Consider the following 21,098-nt stretch of genomic DNA (forward strand, 5'->3'; position numbering starts at 1 on the left):
GGCATGTAGCCACCACATCTCTTCTCAGAGATAAGCTACCATCGCCCTAGCTGGTTTATTTCCATTTCTGGTTGTAAGCATATTTCAGTATTTTCCATTAATGAAACGAAGTATTATTTCTGCTGCATCTTTGTGTATATCATTATCTCTATAATTTGTTGCATTCCTGTTTAAATCTAGATCAGTGGTATCAGAGCGGTCTGCTTTTTCTATGTTTTTCTTTGCATGTCCCCAACAACGTCGGGATATAAGGAGTTAGGGCTTGAACTGGTCCAACCTTTGCAAGACCAGCCTCGCAAATCCCGACGGCCTCCCATGGCAGATGAGAAAAAAGATGAGGGGGCAGGAGATCCCATCAAAATCTTGCTCGAAGAAGCCCTCGAGCGACAACGGAACGCGATGATGGACAACTTTGCCCAGATCCTTCAGCGGCTACCCAGAAGCGACGCATCGGCTTCCAGCAGCTACTCTGGAAACGCCACGCCCTTTAAGGTACAAGTTAATTTTGAAATCCCCATATTTGAGGGTCAGATAGACGCAGATGCCATAAATAAATGGTTAAATCTGCTAGAGGGTTATTTTTCTGTTCATGAATTTTTGAGTCGAGAAAAGATTGTTTTCGCTCTTCTCAAAGCAGCTCCCCACATCAAGGACTGGTGGGAAACCTACTACGAGCAGAAGGATGAAAGTACCGGCTCACTATTTTCAGCCGCACCCACCTGGAATTCATTCCAGGATGCCATCAAGGAGCAGTACTACCCTGTCAGAAGCTATGAGGATGAATACATAAAGTGGACCATGCTGCGGCAGGGAAGGGACCAAGACGTGCCGGAGTTCACCAATATTTTCCATACCCTTCGCACAAAGTTTGGTATCAAGGATTCAGAGCAACATTTGATACTCAAATACCGTGGCTGCTTGCACAAGTACATCCAGGAAGAAATACAATTCCTAAACATCTCCTCGCTTGGCGCAGCATACCGATATGCCGTCAAGGTCGAGCAGAAGTTTAAACAAAAGAAGCGAGACTTTGGATCTGCGAATCTAAAGCAGGGAAAGGTGCCCCTAAACCACAGAACAAAGGACAAAGCCAAGGCGGGACAGCCCAAGACAACCCGCCGAAGCTGCAATCAAAGAACATCACTGCGAAGCCAAAAAAGGACACTGGAAAATGGTGTGAGTTCCATAAGAGCTCCACTCAAAACGAAAGTGAGTGCCGGGCCAAGCAGTCACTGGTGGCTGAGCTAAAGGTTTAAGAATCAGATGCATGTTCCAACTCTGAGTCAGAACCCAATAAGGGGAATGACAAAGGGAAGCAGATCATTGATGTGGATCCCAACGCCACTGTTGCTACCACCAAGATCCAGAAAAATGAACCTGAAGATCCAGAGGAGGAGGAGCGTCTCTTCCACTCCTAGATGTGGGTAAAGGGCTCCCCGATACAGTTCATTGTTGATAGCGGGAGTCAAAAGAACCTCATTTCAGCAGAGGTTGTGAAGCGGTTGGACTTACCGACCACATCACATCCACAACCATACACCATTGGGTGGCTTCACCAAGGACGAGATATTCACGTGAGCCAGCAGTGTCGCCTTCCATACAACATCAAGCCCTTCACGGATGAGGTATTGTGTGACATTGCTCCCCTTGAAGTTTGTGATGTATTATTAGGACAACCATACTTGTGGAAGTGACATGCTGTGTATGAATCAAGGCCCCGTGTTGTTATTATTACATTGGGAAATAAGTTGTACAGGATACCATAGGTAGCACCACCTACCACCATCTCTTTGATTACTGCAAAACAATGCAGTAAGATCATTTCCAAAACCAGGAAATTTGTTTTCCTGATGATACGCTCTCAAGGAAAGAAGAAGACAGTGGCCGCGGCCTCCAGACGGGGTCCCTCTGCATGACAACTACAGATGGACAAGGTTGTGGAGGAGTACGAGGACATCTTCACCTCCCCTGCAGGGGTTCCTCTGCACTGTCAATTCAAGCACTCCATCGATTTGACCCCAGGTGTGCCGCTACCCAATGGACCAGTTTATCGGCGCTCCGTTCTGGAGAACAATGAAATCAAGGGGCAGAAAGGTCACATCCGTCCAAGTTCATCACCTTGTGGGAGCCCAATCGTGTTGGTACAGAAGAAGGATGGGACGTGGAGACTCTGTATTGACTATCGAGTGCTGAACAAGATCACTTTCCGTAATAGGTACCCGATCCCGCGGATTGATGACCTCCTAGACCAACTAAAGGGGGCAAAATATTTTAGCAAGATCGATATGAAGTCAGGATATCACAAGGTGCCAATCGAACCCTCTGATGTGTGGAAGACTGCCTTCAAATACAAGGAGGGCCTTTTCGAATGGTTGGTTATGCCTTTCGGATTGACGAATGCTCCTGCAACCTTCATGAGGCTAATGGATGAAATCTTGCGGCCATTACCCAACTCCTTTGTAGTAGTATACTTGGATGACATTCTGATCTTCAGCCAGAGTTGGGAAGAGCACCTCCACCACATCCGACAGGTTCTCCAAAGACTGCGGCAACACAAGCTATGTGCCAATTTGGAGAAATGCACTTTTGGCATGACCCAGGTTCAGTATCTGGGATACATCATTGATGAAGAGGGGGTGCATGTCGATCCATCCAAGATCCAAGTCATTCGGGATTGGCCATCTCCAACAACTCTAACAGAGCTCCGCAGCTTTCTAGGTCTTCCCAACTTCTACCGCAGGTTCGTGTTGGGGTTTTCTCATATTACTTGGCCCTTGAGTCAAGTCACCAAGGGAGGGGCGAAAGCAAATTTCTTTTGGTCTGAACCTCAACAGAAGGCATTCATGGAGTTGAAGGATCACCTCTGCATAGCACCAGTGCTTGTGTTACCAGATTTACAACAACCATTTGAGGTCAAGACAGATGCCTCTGACTATGCTATTGGGGCAGTCCTTACTCAACATGGACATCTAGTGGCATATCACAGTGAAACACTTTCAGACACAGTCCGGAAGTACCCCACTTATGATAAAGAGATGTATTCCATTGTACAGACCTACCGACAATGGAAGCATTACATTTTGGGGAAGGAAACGGTCATCCACACAGACCACCGACCCCTGCATTTCATACAGACCCAAGGGAAATTGCAGAATGATCGCCATCATAAGTGGTCTACATACCTGCAACAGTTCAACTTGAATATCAAGTATAAGAAGGGCAGCACCAATAATGTTGCAGATTGCCTCAGTCGACCACCGATCATGGCGTTAACCACCATGCTTAACTCTTGTGGGCACGAGACTTCTAATTGGCCACTTCTCTACAAAAGCGACCCAGAATTTGGCCACACATACCAGACACTCTTGGAGGGTCGGCATGTTCCAAATTTTCACCTCCAGGATGCCCTGTTATGCCACCTGGGTCACCTTTGTGTTCCTTCAAGCGAGCGTACCAAGATGATTTGGGAAGCACACTGTTAGCGCTTGGAATTCACCTAGGCTGAGATAGACAAACTCTCAAGGCTACATCAAACCATTTCACCTCGTAGCTAGCCCTACGAGGTATGAGAAGGCTCTCTCGGGTCAGATTTGATAGATCTTATAATATAATTAGGCTGACCAATTAGGATCAAAGATATTAGGCTAGTAAATTGATAAAGGGGGGTTGATTTAAAGATTTTTGGTTTTTTTTGGTGGCAATTGGAGGGAGTGCAATTTAGGGTGTGGGGATTGAGCACAGTTTTTGCAGGGGGATCTTTGGGGCAAGGTAGGAACTTGTGCTGATGCCTTTGGCTTGGATGAGTGATCAGGGAAGAAAGAGAGGAGGTTAAAGAGGGAAAACAAGGACTTTGAATCCTCTTTAAACAGTGGAAAACATAGATATTGAACAGAATTAAAAGTTGAGCATGGCATGCATGAATTCAAACTTTATCACTTCATCTTGTTCAATTAGCAGCAAAGAAAGAGAGATGTAACACATAAACAAACTTACAGTAACAATTAGAAGACACACCATCAACACAATGATCCACAAGAATCCACAATGAAGTCTGCAAAACCCTGGCCTTCCTTTCCTTAAATTGCAGAAGTAGATGTACAATACACAATAATGCTTTCTCCCACAAGAGTCCAACCATGAAAATGAGAAGGAGAGAGCATAATATAGACCTCCTAGACCATCTAACTCCTTTCCCCACCTCTAGGGGTCGAGCTCAGCTTCCTAGGAGCAGTTTGAACTAATTCTAAACTAAGAACTACAAAATAGGCAGCCCAACAACTTGCCTCTATTACTTAGCTAACTCATCCATGCATTAATTTTTCACTATTTACATCAAAGAAGCTTCTAGAAGAGTAAAGAAAGATAAAACCTATCAAAGTTCCATGAAAATATTACATTCATCCATCATCTACAAGTAAAAATGGTCAACCATAGTCAAAACAGTGTTTTTTGACCGAAAATGGCAATTCTGGCAAATCTAGAAGTTCTGGTCGCGCCCCTTCACAGCTGTTTTTGAGTGGGTTCCACTGGTCCAAATCAGGTGCAAGATGGCTCATTGGAAAGCTTTGCCTGTCTACTTTCCATCCCAAGTAGAATTTCTGAATTTGGTGTTGATTTGACCCCTCAAAAATTGATTCTCCCAAGGTCACTTTCTGCAACTCAAAAAGTGGGCAGAAAGTCATTTTTTTGATGTATTTTGAGCTTTTGGAGGCTCAAATCTCAAAATTAGGCTGCTCCCAAGTACTGGTAATTTTTCTTTTTTCATGCCCTTTCCAAAAATGCCAAGTTTTCAAAATTCCGAGCAGTCCTCCAAAATGGTCTCACCCGGGGTGAGACCAAACCGTGGGCAAAACCTGTAATTTTACCAAAAATTTCCAAAATGCTCCAAAATTCTCAAAATTTTCACATTTTGATGCTAGATCAAGGCTGATCAGTACCATGATGAGTGAGGGAGGCCTCAGCCAATATGCGGAGTGGATTTGTCCTTTTCTTCCTCTCCCGGGCCTCCGATAGCTTTCTTTGGAGAATTTTCATTCTCGCCTTGCAAACATGTAATCTAGCCCAGTAATGTGTCCTCATGTTTCGGAGCAGCTCTTTGTCATGGTTTGCCTTCTCCAACAATCTCTCCAAACGAGTAATCTCATGAATGTACCAATTCTCCCGGTCACCGGGCAATGGGTCACCGGGCCTCCTGCGGTTTAAGCCTCTGTCACCGCGGATTCTCCATAGTTCATCCAGCTCTTTCTCCGTCTCTAGCTGTCGGTTGCACTGCTCTAAATAAGTGATGGTCCACTGAGCCATTTCAAGCTTCCGCTGCAACACAAGGTTCTCCTCATCTCTCCGCCGGATGATCTCATCAAAATCTGAAGAGGGAGAGTGGGCATCGCGACCAGTGAAATCATCATGTGCCTCTCCAACTGCCTCATCCTCAACCATGGGCTGCTTGCCCTCTCGTACTCCCTGTGCCGATGAAGAAAGCGAGGCCCCTTCCACCTGGTGTGGAGATAACACTCGCTGCTCTAAAAATGATGAAGACGAGACCCCTTCCACTGGCTGTAGAGAAAGTACTCGTCGGGCTGCTGCAAATAAGGTCCTGTGACCTCTCTGATATGTGACCCGAGGAGAAGAAGCCATGTGTCTCGGAATGCTGGTCTCGGGCTGATGTGATGGCCCTCCCTCCTCATGAACTGCCTCTGGCTCTGGCTGTGGCTGTGTGAAGAACTCACGGGAGATAAAATCTGCCCAAGAAATGCCCTGCTGGCTCAGCTGATGAGAAACAACCAACTGGATAAGACCATGATGACATAGGCTCCGAAGCTGCTGTGCTGGGGTCTGTCTCCGAAAGATAGAGACCATCCTCTGAGTGTCGTGAAATAAGTATGCCGAGATGTTCATCATCCTCACTCTGGTGAAGTGCATCAGCATGCGGATATGACAAGAAAATACCCGTGAGAATCTCCCCTCGCATGTGAGGTAGTGCATAATGAGTTTCATGATATCTATATACTCTGCTCGGAGGAACTTGATAGGAAAGTTCCTTGACAAGTTATGCACATGGATAGGCCTGACATATGGCTCATAGTATACTAGGTCCAGCCACTTGCGCTTCGGCCACACCTCACCCACATTGGGTATCCCGGTAGCCTCTGTGATAGCCTCTGGAGAAAACACAAAATTCACCCCTGCAAGGGTGACCTGCCTGTTATGGAGATGTAGGACAAACAACCGGGCCAACTCTCTGTGATGCTGAATGTGTGACAGCCTCTCACAAAACTGATAACAAGCCATATGCTGAAAACAAGACACTGCCAATGGGCAAGCCTGCAACTCTGTCAATGATGTGGGCTCTTCCCTCCTGTGGTGACCACCCTTGCCTCCCCTACGAGGCCTCTGTTGTATCTCAATCTCAGTAGATGATGACTGGTCATCACCTTGCTCATTAGTCTCGGTGGTTGACATGGTGTTATTGAGCAAGGTAGAATAAACAAGTCAAAATGACCGTTGCCCTGCCTGCAAAATGCTGTGAAGTATGTTGTTTTCAAGGGGAAACATCATGAGGGATATGTTAGGGGAGGGAATTTACATATAGGAAAGGGAAAAAATATATATATAAGCAGGGAATTCTGAAGGAAAACATCACATAATGCTAAACATGTCATTCCATCTTTCATCATTTGCAAATGAATACTGTATTAGGGAAATATGTTTTATGATCACCAAGGGAAAGGACAATATAGATTTTCATCATGGAGGGAATGAGGGCATAAGTATAAGGGAATAGGGTAGCATCAATCATAAACATTTAACAGGCTGCTGCTTTTATATTTTGTCTTCAAATATCTTTCATGAGCATACTCTGTTTTTTCCACATTTTGAAATGACCATTTGATGCTAATATGAAACAGGGATTTTGGGTATTAGATTGTAAGAAGAAGGGAAGGGGATTGCTGTGATTATGTTACAATGGAAGGGAGAGGGAATTGGTAACTTGGGAATTAGGGAAAAGAGAGGATATTAGGAATTAGGTTTGGGGGGACAGTGAAACCCTTTTAATAATCACTGCCAACTAATTTTCGTAACAGCAATTCATTTAGGACAGTGGCAGCTTCATCATGCTTTTACCATGGGGAATTAGGGTTTGACTGTGTGCTTTGATCATAGGGAGGGACATTCAATTGCCTAGGGAGTTTAACTGAAGGGACAAGCAATTGAATTGGGGTTTACATAGGGTAATAGGTAGGGAAAAACAGAGTTTTGAGAAAGGGGATGAAAACCATGCTAATACAAAACCCTAACACAGCAAGACTGCTTCTTTTGATAACTATGCAACTGTACATTTAAATGAATTTTGTCATGACTTTATTCAGCTTTCAAGTCCTTGACATCATACAGCAAGATGACATTTTCTTTATTTTTTTTCTAAGGCTATGCAAAATGGCAAATTTCATTGTTTTTACAATTTTTTGAGTGCATGCCTTGTCATCACTTTTCCATTTGTTTTTTACCATGTTTTCTTTTCATTCACTGCTGTACATTTACATAGGCATTTTGCTGTGTTACTAGTGCTTAGGGTTTGATCATTATACATGGGGAAACGGTAGGGTTTATAGGGTTTGAAAGGACTAGGGTTTGCAAATGATTTAGGGGTAGGATTTGTATAAGATTGGGGGTAGGGTTTGAGTATTGTTTGCAAATGAGATTAATGATAATGACATTTTAACACCTGTGATTAATCATGGGAAAATGAATGGAAGGGAATAAGGAATAAAACACCTTGAATAACAAACAAAACTACCAAAGAATATGCTTACAAAAACCTCAAGCCAATTTAACCTATTCTTACATTGACTTCTTGCATGAATTTTATGACCATAATCCACCTTTGAAATCATGACACATTTCAAAACGATGTGATGGAGGCATACCTTCAAACCCACGAGCAAAATTTGGCGAAATTCGGGAGTTTGGGTGAGTTTCTGGGCAGACACAGTTTTTGGTCGCACACGCTCTGAGAATGGTCGCGCTCCTTCGTTTGGTCGCGCCCGTGTTATTTAACACTGCGCGTTGGCCTCCGTTTGGTCGCGCCCACCCAGGTGGTCCCGCACGCTCAGAAAGCCCAGAATTTGCTGCAAATTGCCAATTTGCCTTCTCACCTCTTTCTCTTGCGTTTTCTTGCCTTCAAATGCACAATGAGGCTCTTCAAAGAGGGAATTTACCTTTATATGCTTACATTTGAAAAAATTTAACTCAAAAACCCACTTTATAATGTTTCCACTTGGACATTTTTTTTAACACTGTTTTGGAGTCATTTTGTCCTGAAATGAGCCTTCTGATGCGTTTGACTCCTTTCTTTTTGCAGGTTGACCGCCTGAGGGACTGTAGTGAAGGAACCAGGGTTATTTCTGGCACTTTTACAAATTTTTGAGAATTTCTTTATTTTTTCAAATTTCCACATGGCCTTGGACTTAAAAACAGGGTTTTTTAAATCCAAGGCATAAAATGAGCTGTAGCTGAAGAAAATGATAATGAAACATATGTACAAAACTCCTTACGGCTTGCTGGGCACTTACTGACCATGACTCATGACCTTGAAATGATTTTGACTCATAACCCTAGACCTAAGACCATGGGACCTCAAGACAAAAACAAGAACAAGCCTGACTCAATTACATTGTTATATGACCTGATCCAGCAAAGCCAAGAAGGGGACCAAGACCAGCTCCTCCATTCAGTGTTATGGCATGCCTAATGGGATGCAAAACTGACACTGATGAGACACCTATATAATGCATATGCAAAGAGTTATTGATCACTGATGGAGGGCTCAGACCGACACTAACACACACTACAGTCGGGCTGCTGGGCATTTCGGGGTCGAGAAAACAGTGGCAGTACTGCAAAATTGTTTCTATTGGCCGAATCTTTGACAAGATGTTGGGAAGTACATCACATCATGTATTGCTTCTGCCATTGCCAAACCGACCATTAAGAAGCATGGCCTCTATACCCCGTTGCCTACCCCTAGTTGACCTTGGGAATCCATCTCCATGGATTACATGTCAGGCCTTCCTTCCACTAAGCATGGAAATCACTGTGTTTTTGTGGTCGTCGACAGGTTCTCAAAGATGGCCATTATGGCGGCCTGCAAGAAGAATATCACAACAGAAGCCATTGCTAAACTCTTCTTTGAACGAGTGTGGGTGCACTTTAGGATCCCACAGTCTATCATCTCAGATCGGGACAGTCGGTTTCTCAGCACATTTTGGTCCAGTCTTTGGTCAATGCTGGACACCAAACTCACGAAGTCCACAGCCTTCCATCCTCAAACTGATGGCCAGACAGAGGTTGTCAATAGGATGATTGTGCACATTCTGTGCATGTATAACTCAAAACATCCACGCACATGGGACGAGAGCCTCCCCTATGTTCAGCACAGCTACAACCGAGCTCTTCACAGCTCCACTGGCCATAGCCCTTTTCAGGTGGGTTTGGGATTCCAGCCACTATGCCCCATTGATGTGGCCATGCCACTTGCAGCTACTCACATAAATTCAGCTCATGTCCAGTCCGAAACAGATAAGGCCACCAGCTTCATTGAGTGCATCCAACATATTCGCTAGCAGGTCCATGACATTCTGGAGAAATCAAATGCCAAGTACAAGCAGCGACATGATCAACATCGGGTGCCACACAAGTTTCAGGTGGGCGACAAAGTCTGGTTGCATTTGCAAAAGGAATGCCTTACTAGAGCCTATCGGAAACTAAGACCACTCCGATATGGTCCTTACACCATTACTAAGGCTATGGGAGACAATGCATTTGAGCTCAGCATTCCCCCATTCCTTGGCCTGCACCCAGTGTTCAATGTGGACCGCCTTCGGCCATACTTTCCACCATTACTAGACACATCCGACATTGCAGAACAGCTCAATCCCACAGAATTAAATCCAGATTGCATGGAACAAGCTGCAACTGATCGGATCATGGACACACAGATCAAGAACACTCGCCAACAAAATATCCAACTGTATCGAGTTGTCAAAGCAGGCCAACTCCTTCAGCAAGGCAAGTGGCTCACCAGGGAACAAGTTCAGCAAAAGTTTCCTCATCTCATGGAGGAACTCAACGCAATGGGGACCATTGCTTCCTAAGCGAGGAGGAATGATCCAGGTGGATATTGGTGGCCACCTACCAAGTCCACCTGGACCCCCACCATTGTTTCTCTCAACGTTTTCAGTTTCCTTAATTGTAGCACAACTTACTATTTTTAGCAGTTTTTCGGGTCCTGAACTTCTGGAGTCGTTTTGAGGCCCTAAACGATGTTTTTAAGGAAATCTGGGGGCAACATCGGTCCATGGACCGATGTTACCCTTCCCAAAGTGGTAGTGCTCAGATAGATCTTTCTAACGAGCTATTGTATGCGTCAAACAAAGATCGTGTGCCAAAGTTACGACCCCGGGAAGTTGATGTACCAATTTACCGAAACGGGGCCCACAATTTGGCGTTTCATCTCCTAGGGTTAGGTTTTGGAATGTTAAGGGTTTTCCATTGTTTCTCAACAATAAATAGGCCTTGCAGCCTCATTGTAACACAGTTCAGAGGCATGTAGCCACCACATCTCTTCTCAGAGATAAGATACCATTGCCCTAGCTGGTTTATTTCCATTTCTGGTTGTAAGCATATTTCAGTATTTTCCATTAATGAAATGAAGTATTATTTCCGCTGCATCTTTGTGTATATGGTTATCTCTGTAATTTGTTGCGTTCCTGTAAGAGGACTGACAACCAAGTTGAAATGTATGGCATCTTTCTTAGAATATGCCTGGGAAAAGAAATGGAGATCACTAAGCTTGTAATTTTGGGTGATTCTCTTCCCACTATCAAGCATGTTTGTAAAATATCCTTTCCTAAGTACAGTCAACTAAATCTCCTACTTCATTGAATTATTACACCCTTTAATCAATTTCAACATAAAAATTTCTTCCATATCCTAAGATCCTTAAATAAGGAAGTGGATTAGAAAGAAAACCTTGCTTTCTTTCTAAAATTGGGCCATGCTGACATCAATAATTTCTAGGATTGGAGAAACATTCCATGACTCATATTTCTCCAAAAATGACCTTCCTACATCCTTTTAGAACAACTCCAATTTTGATCTAATTCAAACATATGAAGGGAATTTTAAGGAAATTTACTATACTCTCCCTATCCTAGATATTTACTTCATCAATACGATGCATGCATTAACTACTTGGTGCTTCATAAAGTATAAGGCGGTGATTGGAATGCAGACATGTCATGTCGAGGCTCCATTCTAGAAGACCTCACATGCAAAGGGAACTCAAGTTAGACAATGTTATAACATCAATTTGGTTTTGGAACATAAAATGTTGATGGATTTAATGTGGTAGTTCATCATCAAAATTAATGGTGATGAGACATGTTCTCTATGTAAATTCTATGGCTCTAGGATTAAATTTATGGAAAGTTCTCATTCCTCTATATATGGCCTCCATGAGAGTTAAGCTTGTTCTGATGTAGGTAGGCCTCCCTAAGTGGAAAGACAATATGTGCAATTTTATGCATTCTAATTGGTGTATTGCGAAATTACTGGCCCATTTTCATGGTAAATGGAAATACTCGAGAATTCTAGTTCATTGCAAAATTTATAGCCTGAAAGTATGGTGAATCCCCCTATAGCTGCCCCCAATTCGGTCCAAGATGCTACATCTATTTTTTTGGAGTTGTGGAATGCTGGAATGACTAGATGGGGTGAAGTAACTTACATTGTGGTTCATAGCTTTGAAGGAATTCATAACAAAATTTGAATTATCTTCAGCTTCCATATATCCCTCTATCTTCTTGGTTGATATATTCTTTTCCTGTATTAAACCTCTGCAATTTGAGTCCCTATCTATTGATCAAGAAACTTTCTCTCTACATTTTCAGATCCAAGGGTTCTCTGGTTCCCCCTATTCCCCTCTGTGGTCCTCTCAGTTTCCCTCATTAAGCCATCTGGAACCCCTCTGAAATGTTGGACTCCTGACTCCTCTTAGTACTACAAATTATCTGCCTACCACTAACAAAGGGTAAATGGTGTTGAGGAAAGTATTACTTCCTATTATAGGTGGCAACAATATTGGAAGCATGGGATCTTAGAGTATAGAATATTTACACCTTGAAAAAATGTATTGAGATTGGAAATTACACCGACAATAAAATACAATTTTCTTTCTAATTAAAGAAATTCAGTCTTTAAAGGAAAAATTATAAAGACATGATGGTGAAATGGATTCCCTAAAAAAGATTATCAATGACATAGAAATGTAGTTAACAATAGGGATAATTCAATGCTCAAGATGTACTTCTCCGAACAAGCCTCATGGAAACTTGTCAATTCATCTTAGTAGGACCCTGAATGTTGACCCCTCTCTCTCTCATCCATGAATTCCTACTGTAAATATATTATTGGGTCAGTTTTGCAAGTTATATGTTTGTTGAATATATACAATAAGTATCTCATCTACAGTTGTTGTTTTCATAGCAGAAGTGTTGGTTCCACCTTTATCTTCCTTTCAACGAATACTTGTATGAAAACTGAATATACACATTCCCCAATTATTTTTCTACGACCAATTCAAAACTTAATAGAAGAGGTACTCATTTTGGTTAACAAAAAAAAAAACTCCTACAACTCTACTAGGTTGTCAAAGAATTGTAGCTTCATCAACAAGGAAAGTAGCTCACTAGGGGCCAAATTCTATAGAATTTTCCCCATTTGATGAGGGAAATTAAAAAAATGGAGACCCTTTCTTGTTGATTAGGGAGGAGTAATATATGTTAATTTATGTAGCCACCTACCCTCTTCCACTACCATAACTATTTTCTATCTTCTTGGTAGCTTTTCTATTATTTTTGGATCCGAAACTTCCAAAGCCATCTTGAGGCTCTAACCAATTTTATTTTGAAAATCTAGGGGGTATGGGTTGCCATTCCATGCCATATGCTAACTCAAAAGCTATATTCCTCAAATATTTCTTTCAAATGAGCTATTATGAGACCTAAATAGATATTTTATGCAAAAGTTTCACTACCAAGAAGTTTATATACCAACTAACCACCTTGTGTCTGCAAATATTTTGGTGTTTCATATTTTAGGGTTAGAATTTTTAAACTCCATGGTTCTTTATTTATGTTAAAATGGAATTCTTTTGTTTTTTTGCAATATCCTTTTGTGAATTCACACAACTACCATATATCTATGTTCAAATATAACTATCAACATTCTAGCTAGTTCAAGTTTATGTTATGAAATATTATGTTATTTCATTTCTTAATAGAAGTCAAGTTTTCAAAGTAATATTGTGTTTTCCATTGTATTTCATTTCATTTCTGATCCGGATTTAAATAGGAATGCAACAAATTGTAGAGATAACCATAAAGACAGATATGCAGTGGAAATAATACTTCATTTCATTACTGTAAAATACTGAAATATGCTTACAAACAGAAAATGGAAATAACCCAGCTAAGGCGATGGTAGCTTATCTCTGAGAAGAGATGTGTGGCTACATGCCTCTGAACTATTCTCCAAAAACTGTGTTACAATGAGGCTCGAGGGCCTATTTATTGTTAAGAAACAATGGAAGACCCTTCACATTCCAAAACCTAACCCTAGAAGATGAAACGCCAAATTGTGGGCCCCATTTTTTTGGGTAAGTTGGTACATCAACTTCCCGGGGTCACAAATTTGTCGAACTATCTCCGTTTGACGTGCATGATAGCCTGTTGGAAAGATCTCTCCGAGGAATACGATGGAAAAGACGATTTTTAGATAGAAAAATTGTTGGCAGTGGATTTCCCAAAAAATGTCGTTTAGGGCCTCAAAACGACTTCGGAAGTTTAGGACCCGAAAAACTGCTAAAAATAGTAAACTATGCTATAATTAAGGAAACAGAAAAACTGAAAGAGATAGTTGTGGGGGTCCAAATGGGATAGGTGGGTGGCCACCAACATCCACCTGGATCATTCCTCCCCCCTTAGGAAGCAATGGTCCCCATTGCGTTCAGTTCCTCCCTGAGATGAGGAAGCTTCTGATGAGCTGGGTCTCTGGTGAGCTGTTCTGCAATCTCTGATGTGTCCAAAAATGTTGGGAAGCATGGTCGACGACGGTCCACATTGAACACTCAGTGCAAGCGAAGGAATGGAGGAATGTTGTGCTTCCAAGCATTGTTTCCCGTATCCTTGGTACTAGTGTAAGAACCATGTCGGAGTGGTCTGAGTTTCTGATGGGTTTGGGTAAGGCGTTCTTTCTGCAGATGTAACCAAGCTTTGTTGCCCACCTGAAACTTGTGTGGTACCCCTGTGGGTGAGGAGAAGTTGTTCCTGTGTTCTGTCATGACCGTATCCCTTTGCTGCTGCTACTGTGTGGAGGAATCCTTTGCGGGGGTCATGGATGTAGCAACGATCTTCCCCTAACTTTGGGAGTGAACCAGACAGAAAATGAATTTCCTAGTCTCGAAGATGAGCTTACTTCCTTTCTTGGCAGTGATCAAAGAGGTGGCGGTAGGTGGGGCTACCTCCGGTATCCTGTATAATGAATTATCCAAAGAAATAATGACAGCGCTATGCCTTGACTCATACACAACATGTCGCCTCCACAAGTATGGTTGGCCTAATAGTACATCGCAAACATCCAGAGGTGTAACATCACACAATACCTCATCTGTGAAGGGCTTGATGCTGTAGGGAAGGCGACAGTGCTGGCAAAATTTGAGATCTCGTCCTTAGTGAAGCCACCCGATACTGTACGGTTGTGGGTGTGGTGTAGTTGTAGGCCCAACCGCTTCACGACCTTTGCTGAAATCAGGTTCTTTTGGCTGCCACTGTTGACAATGAATTGCAGTGGCGAACCCTTCACCCACATCTGTGAGTGGAAAAGACATTCCCCCTCCTCTGGATCTTCGAGCCCATTTTTCTGGATCTTAGCGGTGGCAACAGTGGCGCTGGGATCCGCATCAATGATCTGCTTCCCTTTGCCATTCCCCTTGTTAGGTTCTGGCTCAGGGTCGGAACATGCATATGATTCAGAAGCCTTCAACTCAGCCACTAGCGACTACTTGGTCCGACACTCACTTGTGTTATGAGTGGGACTGTTGTGGAACTCACACCACTTTCCTGTGTCCTTCTTTGGCTTCGTGGTGGTGTTCTTTACTTGCGGCTTCGATGGGTTGTCTTGGGTCACCCCACTTTGGCTTTGTCCTTTGGGCTTTGGATTTGCAGATCCAAAGTCTCGCTTCTTTTGTTTGAACTTTTGCTTGATTTTGATAGCGTATCGGTACGTCGTGCTGAGCGAGGAGATGTTCAGGAACTCCATCTCTTCCGAGATGTATCTGTGTAGGCAGCCACGGTATTTGAGTACTAGATGCAGCTCAGAATCTTTGATACCCAACTGTGTGCGAAGGGTATGAAACATGTTTGTGAACTTCGGCACATCTTGGTCTCGTCCCTACCGCAGTGTGGTCCATTTGATGTATTTGTCCTCATAGCTTTTCACAGGGTAGTACTGCTCCTTGATGGCATCCCGGAAGTCATTCCATGTGGGTGCGGCTGAAAACAGTGAGCCTGTACTTTCATCCTTTTGCTTGCATTATGTTTCCCACCAGTCCTTGACGTGGGGGGCTGCTTTGAGAAGAGCGAAAACAATCTTTTCCCGACTTGAAAATTCATGAACAGAAAAATAACCCTCTAGCAGATTTAACCATTTATCTACAGCATCCACGTCTATTTGACCCTCGAATATGGGGATTTCAAAATTAACTTGTACCTTAAAGGGCGTGGCATTTCCAGAGTAGCTGCTGGAAGCCGATGCGTCGCCTCTGGGTAGCCGCTGAAGGATCTGCGCAAAGTTGTCCATCATCGTGTTCCTTTGTCGCTCGAGGGCCTCTTCGAGCAAGATTTTGATAGGATCTCCTGCCCTCTCGTCTTTCTTCTCATCTGCCATGGGAAGTCGTCGAGATTTGCGAGGGTGGTTTTGCAAAGGTTCGACCAGTTCAAGCCCTAACTCCTTATATCCCGACCTCGTTGGGCACATGCAAAGAAAAACAAAGAAAAAACAGACCGCTCTAATACCACTAATCCGGCTTTAAATAGGAATGCAACAAATTATAGAGGTAACTATAAATACAGATATGCAACGGAAATAATACTTCATTTCATTACTATAAAATACTGAAATATGCTTACAAACAGAAAATGGAAATAACCCAACTAGGGCGATGGTAGCTTATCTCTGAGAAGAGATGTGTGGCTACATGCCTCTGAACTATTCTCCAAAAACTGTGTTACAATGAGGCTCGAGGGCCTATTTATTGTTGAGAAACAATGGAAAACCCTTCACATTCCAAAACCTAACCCTAGAAGATGAAACGCCAAATTGTGGGCCCCGTTTTTTTGGGTAAGTTGGTACATCAACTTCCTGGGGTCACGAATTGGTCATACTATCTTCGTTTGACGCGCATGATAGCCCATTGGAAAGATCTCTCCGGGGAATATGACGGAAAAGACGAGGTTTAGACAGAAAAATCGTCGGCAGTGGATTTCCCAAAAAACGTCGTTTATGGCCTCAAAACGGCTCTGGAAGTTTAGGACCCGAAAAACTGCTAAAAATAGTAAACTATGCTATAATTAAGGAAACATAAAAACTGAAAGAGACAGTTGTGGGGGTCCAAATGGGATAGGCGGGTGGCCACCAACATCCACCTGGATCAATTTCCCACTTTCGATTTCACTCCTTTTACAACCTAGATCATCATTTTATAGTGCTATGATGACGCTCAAGGATTAACTTCTCAAAGGTCATGTGTTTTTCATGTGTCTTAATTTCTAGAACCTTTAATTATTACTTAAGTCCTCATTCCTCCCCCACCACCCCAACTATATCCATTGCTATAAGGTCCATACCTATTTGTAATTCAGTATCCACAGTTAGATGGTCAGGATATGCTTAAGAGGTCATTCATAATGGATTGAAGTGTGATCATTGAATGTTGATGCTTAGAAGATTCCATTATGGTATCTAAGTCCTTGGCCTACTCCTTCAAATATGTCTAGGCCAAAAAATCATACACATCACATAAAATATCCCCTAATGGCACCAATATCCTTAGTCAAAGGAAGGAATCTTGAGAGGTCTTTTGTGGTGGTTTGAGGTGTTCTTCATATGCACGTATTCATGAAATATTTATTTAAGGCCCAATTACCACATTTACTATGATAAACATATCAGTGGACCCAAGATCCATAACTAGTTCTCAAAATATTCCAATGATGCTCATGCATCTAATTGGAAGAAAAGGATGTCCTCAGGATGTCTAGTGTGGTGGTTTGATGTTTTTGTCTCCAAATTTGATACATTGAAGCAACCTCTATGGAATAAGGCACAAGTTTCATTCTCTTATCATGTAAAAGGATATGGTATTCATACTTAATGCTAAAATACTCAAATGATATTGATATCCCCACTTGAAGGTAAAGCCTTTACATTAGGGCGAAATAATTTAATCACAAAAACATACATATGATATTAGAAACACATGTATAGTACTGAGAATTTGCATGAATTATTAGGAACACATACATATTATTAAGAATGTCCACATTCTCTACAACATATTTTCATTCTTTCCATTCCACTTTTTTGGTCAATCGTGACAACTTTAAAATGCACATTTTTTTATTTTCTTTCCTCACATTTAGGTTCAGAATGAAAAACCTAACGGTTTTTTCTTGTTATGTACTCAATAAATATATAAATATATTATATACTATAACTTCTTAAATTTTGGAATAAATCAAATATTGCATTCACAAGAAGAAACACAATAAGGAACATAAAACCCTTAATGTAGGGTAACACCACCCTTTATTCCTTAAGGAATTTCTAACAATGTTGGACTCGCCAACATTCAAGGGGATCTCCCCGGTAAGAAGTCCCAACTATACCTCATAACAATTGGACTAGGAATCCCAGCAGTGGATGGTAATGTAGCCTTGATTGTGTTAACACACAGATGGGAAAATCAAGTGTGTCCCTTAGAAGCCTATAATAGTACGTAGCCTGAAAGAAACACACCAGCAAAATGACATCACAAGCTAGAAGTGAAATATTCCACAAACCGAAGTGACAGGTTAGTCCAACGACACGCCTTTCATAAGATTCATACAATTGCAAAAAAAATAGTTCGTAAGAAAATACATAAGTTAAACAACATACTTGCTAAAGTAACCCGAATAGTCGAACTCTAATTACAACATATGAATGGAAATTTGTTGGCTCAGTTATCTTATTATTAATTGAAAGTTCCATCCATACATACGCCATCGACAACCACTGGCCCCAATAGTGTAACATTACAATCAACATTGCCTGCTCCTTCAAAGAATGTACATTCTCTACATTGTGGATATGCCAAGGCTCATCACAATACTCCCAAGCCTTCTCTAAGCCTAAGCCTAGCCAAAAAAATGGCTGCCAAAATCATGTTCTATGAGTTATGAGGTTTTATTGATAACAAAGCATGGGGTGACCCTTTGACATTCCCCTTTAACTCTTTGACTACCCTCATGACTCTTCAACTCCTTTACAAATAATAGTTTACATTATATAGTGGTGTTCATATTACACTGATGACACTTGGAATTTCACTTACAATATATTTACAAAGAATATACATTTTCCACACCTACCCATGTGGGAAAAAATAGGCTAGAGTTAGTGTAACAAGAAAAACACTATTACTTAGAAGCTTGGGAAAATACTGACTCAACAATATCCTCTTGATGATATTTTGTGGTGAACTGATACCAAGGTTGGTAGTGTTCTATAATGTACCCATACTGTTTGGTGATGTATTTTTAGAAACAGACTCTTGCCTCCATGGCTTTTGGGTATATGAACCTTGAATCTTTGTCCAAGTCATCTTGAAGCATGCGTAGCATTGTCCCAAGTACAGTGGGACCACCAATGTACTTATACATGTTTTCTGCACTTAGCTGCAAGTCATCATTGGTGGCCCCTCGCATTAACTGCTGCATGTAACTGTCGACCTCAAATAGGACTTGGCTCTTCTTGATTACTTGGGTAAGGGATCCATTTGAAGGTATTGTGTGTGTCCTCACCATGGCATCCACAATTTTGAACAACCATGCATAGGAATTTCCAATGCTACTGATCAATGGAGGGAGTTTCTCATAGTTCTAGATCAACATCTGGATTCGTGCTTTGTCTACCTCTATCTAGGCCTTCATTATCTTATGCAAGTAAAGCGAGGATCCCTTGTATCTCATTTTCCATTCTTGTATGTGTGTAATAGTAGCATGTATGTCCTTGAGTGTTTGGACAATATTTATGCACCACTGCTGAAAAACATATAGATAGGCAACTGCCTTTTGAATGGTGACAAATTCATCATAAATTTTCCGCATGGTGGTCTCAAGAGTTGATACTTAAGAAAGTATCACTTTCCTCATCTCCCCCATAGTGGATCCTATGGATTTTTCTACCCTCTACCTAGCTACATGCAAGTCCTTTACCATCTAATCGTTGTATCCTAACAAGAACTTGACATTTGAGTTCATGGTTTCTGCATAAGCCTTAGTGGCATCAACCATGGTAGCTGGATAATTCTAACATCTAACGCTATCACCCTTTCCTTCATAAATGCAGGTGATGCATGGTCATCTGGGAAATTCTTTCTCTGTGCATGTATAATATTTTGCTGCAACTCATCAAAGGATATATTCTACACATCCATCACTGGATCATCATCAAGGAGAACAATCTCTTCCTGCTTGCTCAGGACTGGTCCTAATACTAGAGGTGGTGGCAACTATGGGGCGACCTTGGATGCTCTCGGAATGAAGTCGGTATCTTGGTCCTGTGGCTCTGGTGCCAACTTCATATCCATATCTTCAACCATTTTCTCAATTTGTTGAGAAGTTTCCCGATCCTACAATTGCACACCCTCTTCTTCATCTGCTGGATTTTCTGCTTCATTGACTTGTATTGGTGCAGTTTTCTCTATGACCACATCTTTGCCTTCTTCTCGTTCCAATTTCTGATTCTCTTCCCTCTCTCTCCTTCTTAGCTCTTACTCTTCTTTCAGGTTCTTGTCTGTTTCCTACAATTCATTTTTTCTTCCTCCAACCTTTGTTTTTTTCTCTTCCTCTACTCTGCTCTATTTATGGACCGCTACCTCTTCACATCCACTATTAATCCTTATTTCTCAACAAGAAGATATTCTCTAAATTTGTAGCTTTAATCAGCCTCTGGTTTCTTGAAAATATTCCTCTTTCCTTTGTCATGTGCTAGTTTTTTGCTTATTGTTGTTGTTGTTGTTGCTTCCTACGGTGCTAATGCCTGTAGTGTAGCTTTCCATTCTATACCAATGATGACTAATTCATTGAGCTTGGAGGATTTGTAATAGTATCTCTAAGGATCTTCATCTTCCCAATGAAATATCCCGTGTATCCATGGCGAATACACCTTCACATGATAGTTCTTGCAAATACAATGGGGTTCATATGTATTGTAGTCCTTGGTACCAAACACAAACTTTTCTAAGTCATTGGCCTCGACATCCGAATCCTTCAAGCTCATGATCTTGTATAATCTAATCCACAAAGGAATTGCAAGAAATGGTGCCTTATTCATGGCAAACATTGGTATCACATGAAGATGCTTCTATCCACCAAACATCCTAATGAAGGTGTCACCACATGAGGCATACCAATATGCAATGTTACGTATTGCCTCCATCGCTTCTTGGGACATGGAAGGTGGATCCTGCTCAAAGATCAACTTGTAAACCAGGAAGATGAAATGGTCAGATAGCCTTCCCATGACTACTCAGTGGATGCACTCAGAAAGAAACTTGCAATAAATATTCATGATAGTCTCTGATGGTGTCTGTGTCCAACCCATGTTAGGAAACTAATGCTAGGCACAAATTGCATCAAGTAGTTACGTAGACATATAGAATCTCACTTTCTCATCCTTGTGCGAATTCTGATAATTAGTCACATGGACTTTCAACTAAA

Source organism: Pinus tabuliformis, chromosome 8 (genome assembly GCF_031772625.1).
Source record: "Pinus tabuliformis cultivar Carrire ecotype Pingquan chromosome 8, CPIR1, whole genome shotgun sequence".
In the NCBI taxonomy this organism is placed as follows: Eukaryota; Viridiplantae; Streptophyta; class Pinopsida; order Pinales; family Pinaceae; genus Pinus; species Pinus tabuliformis.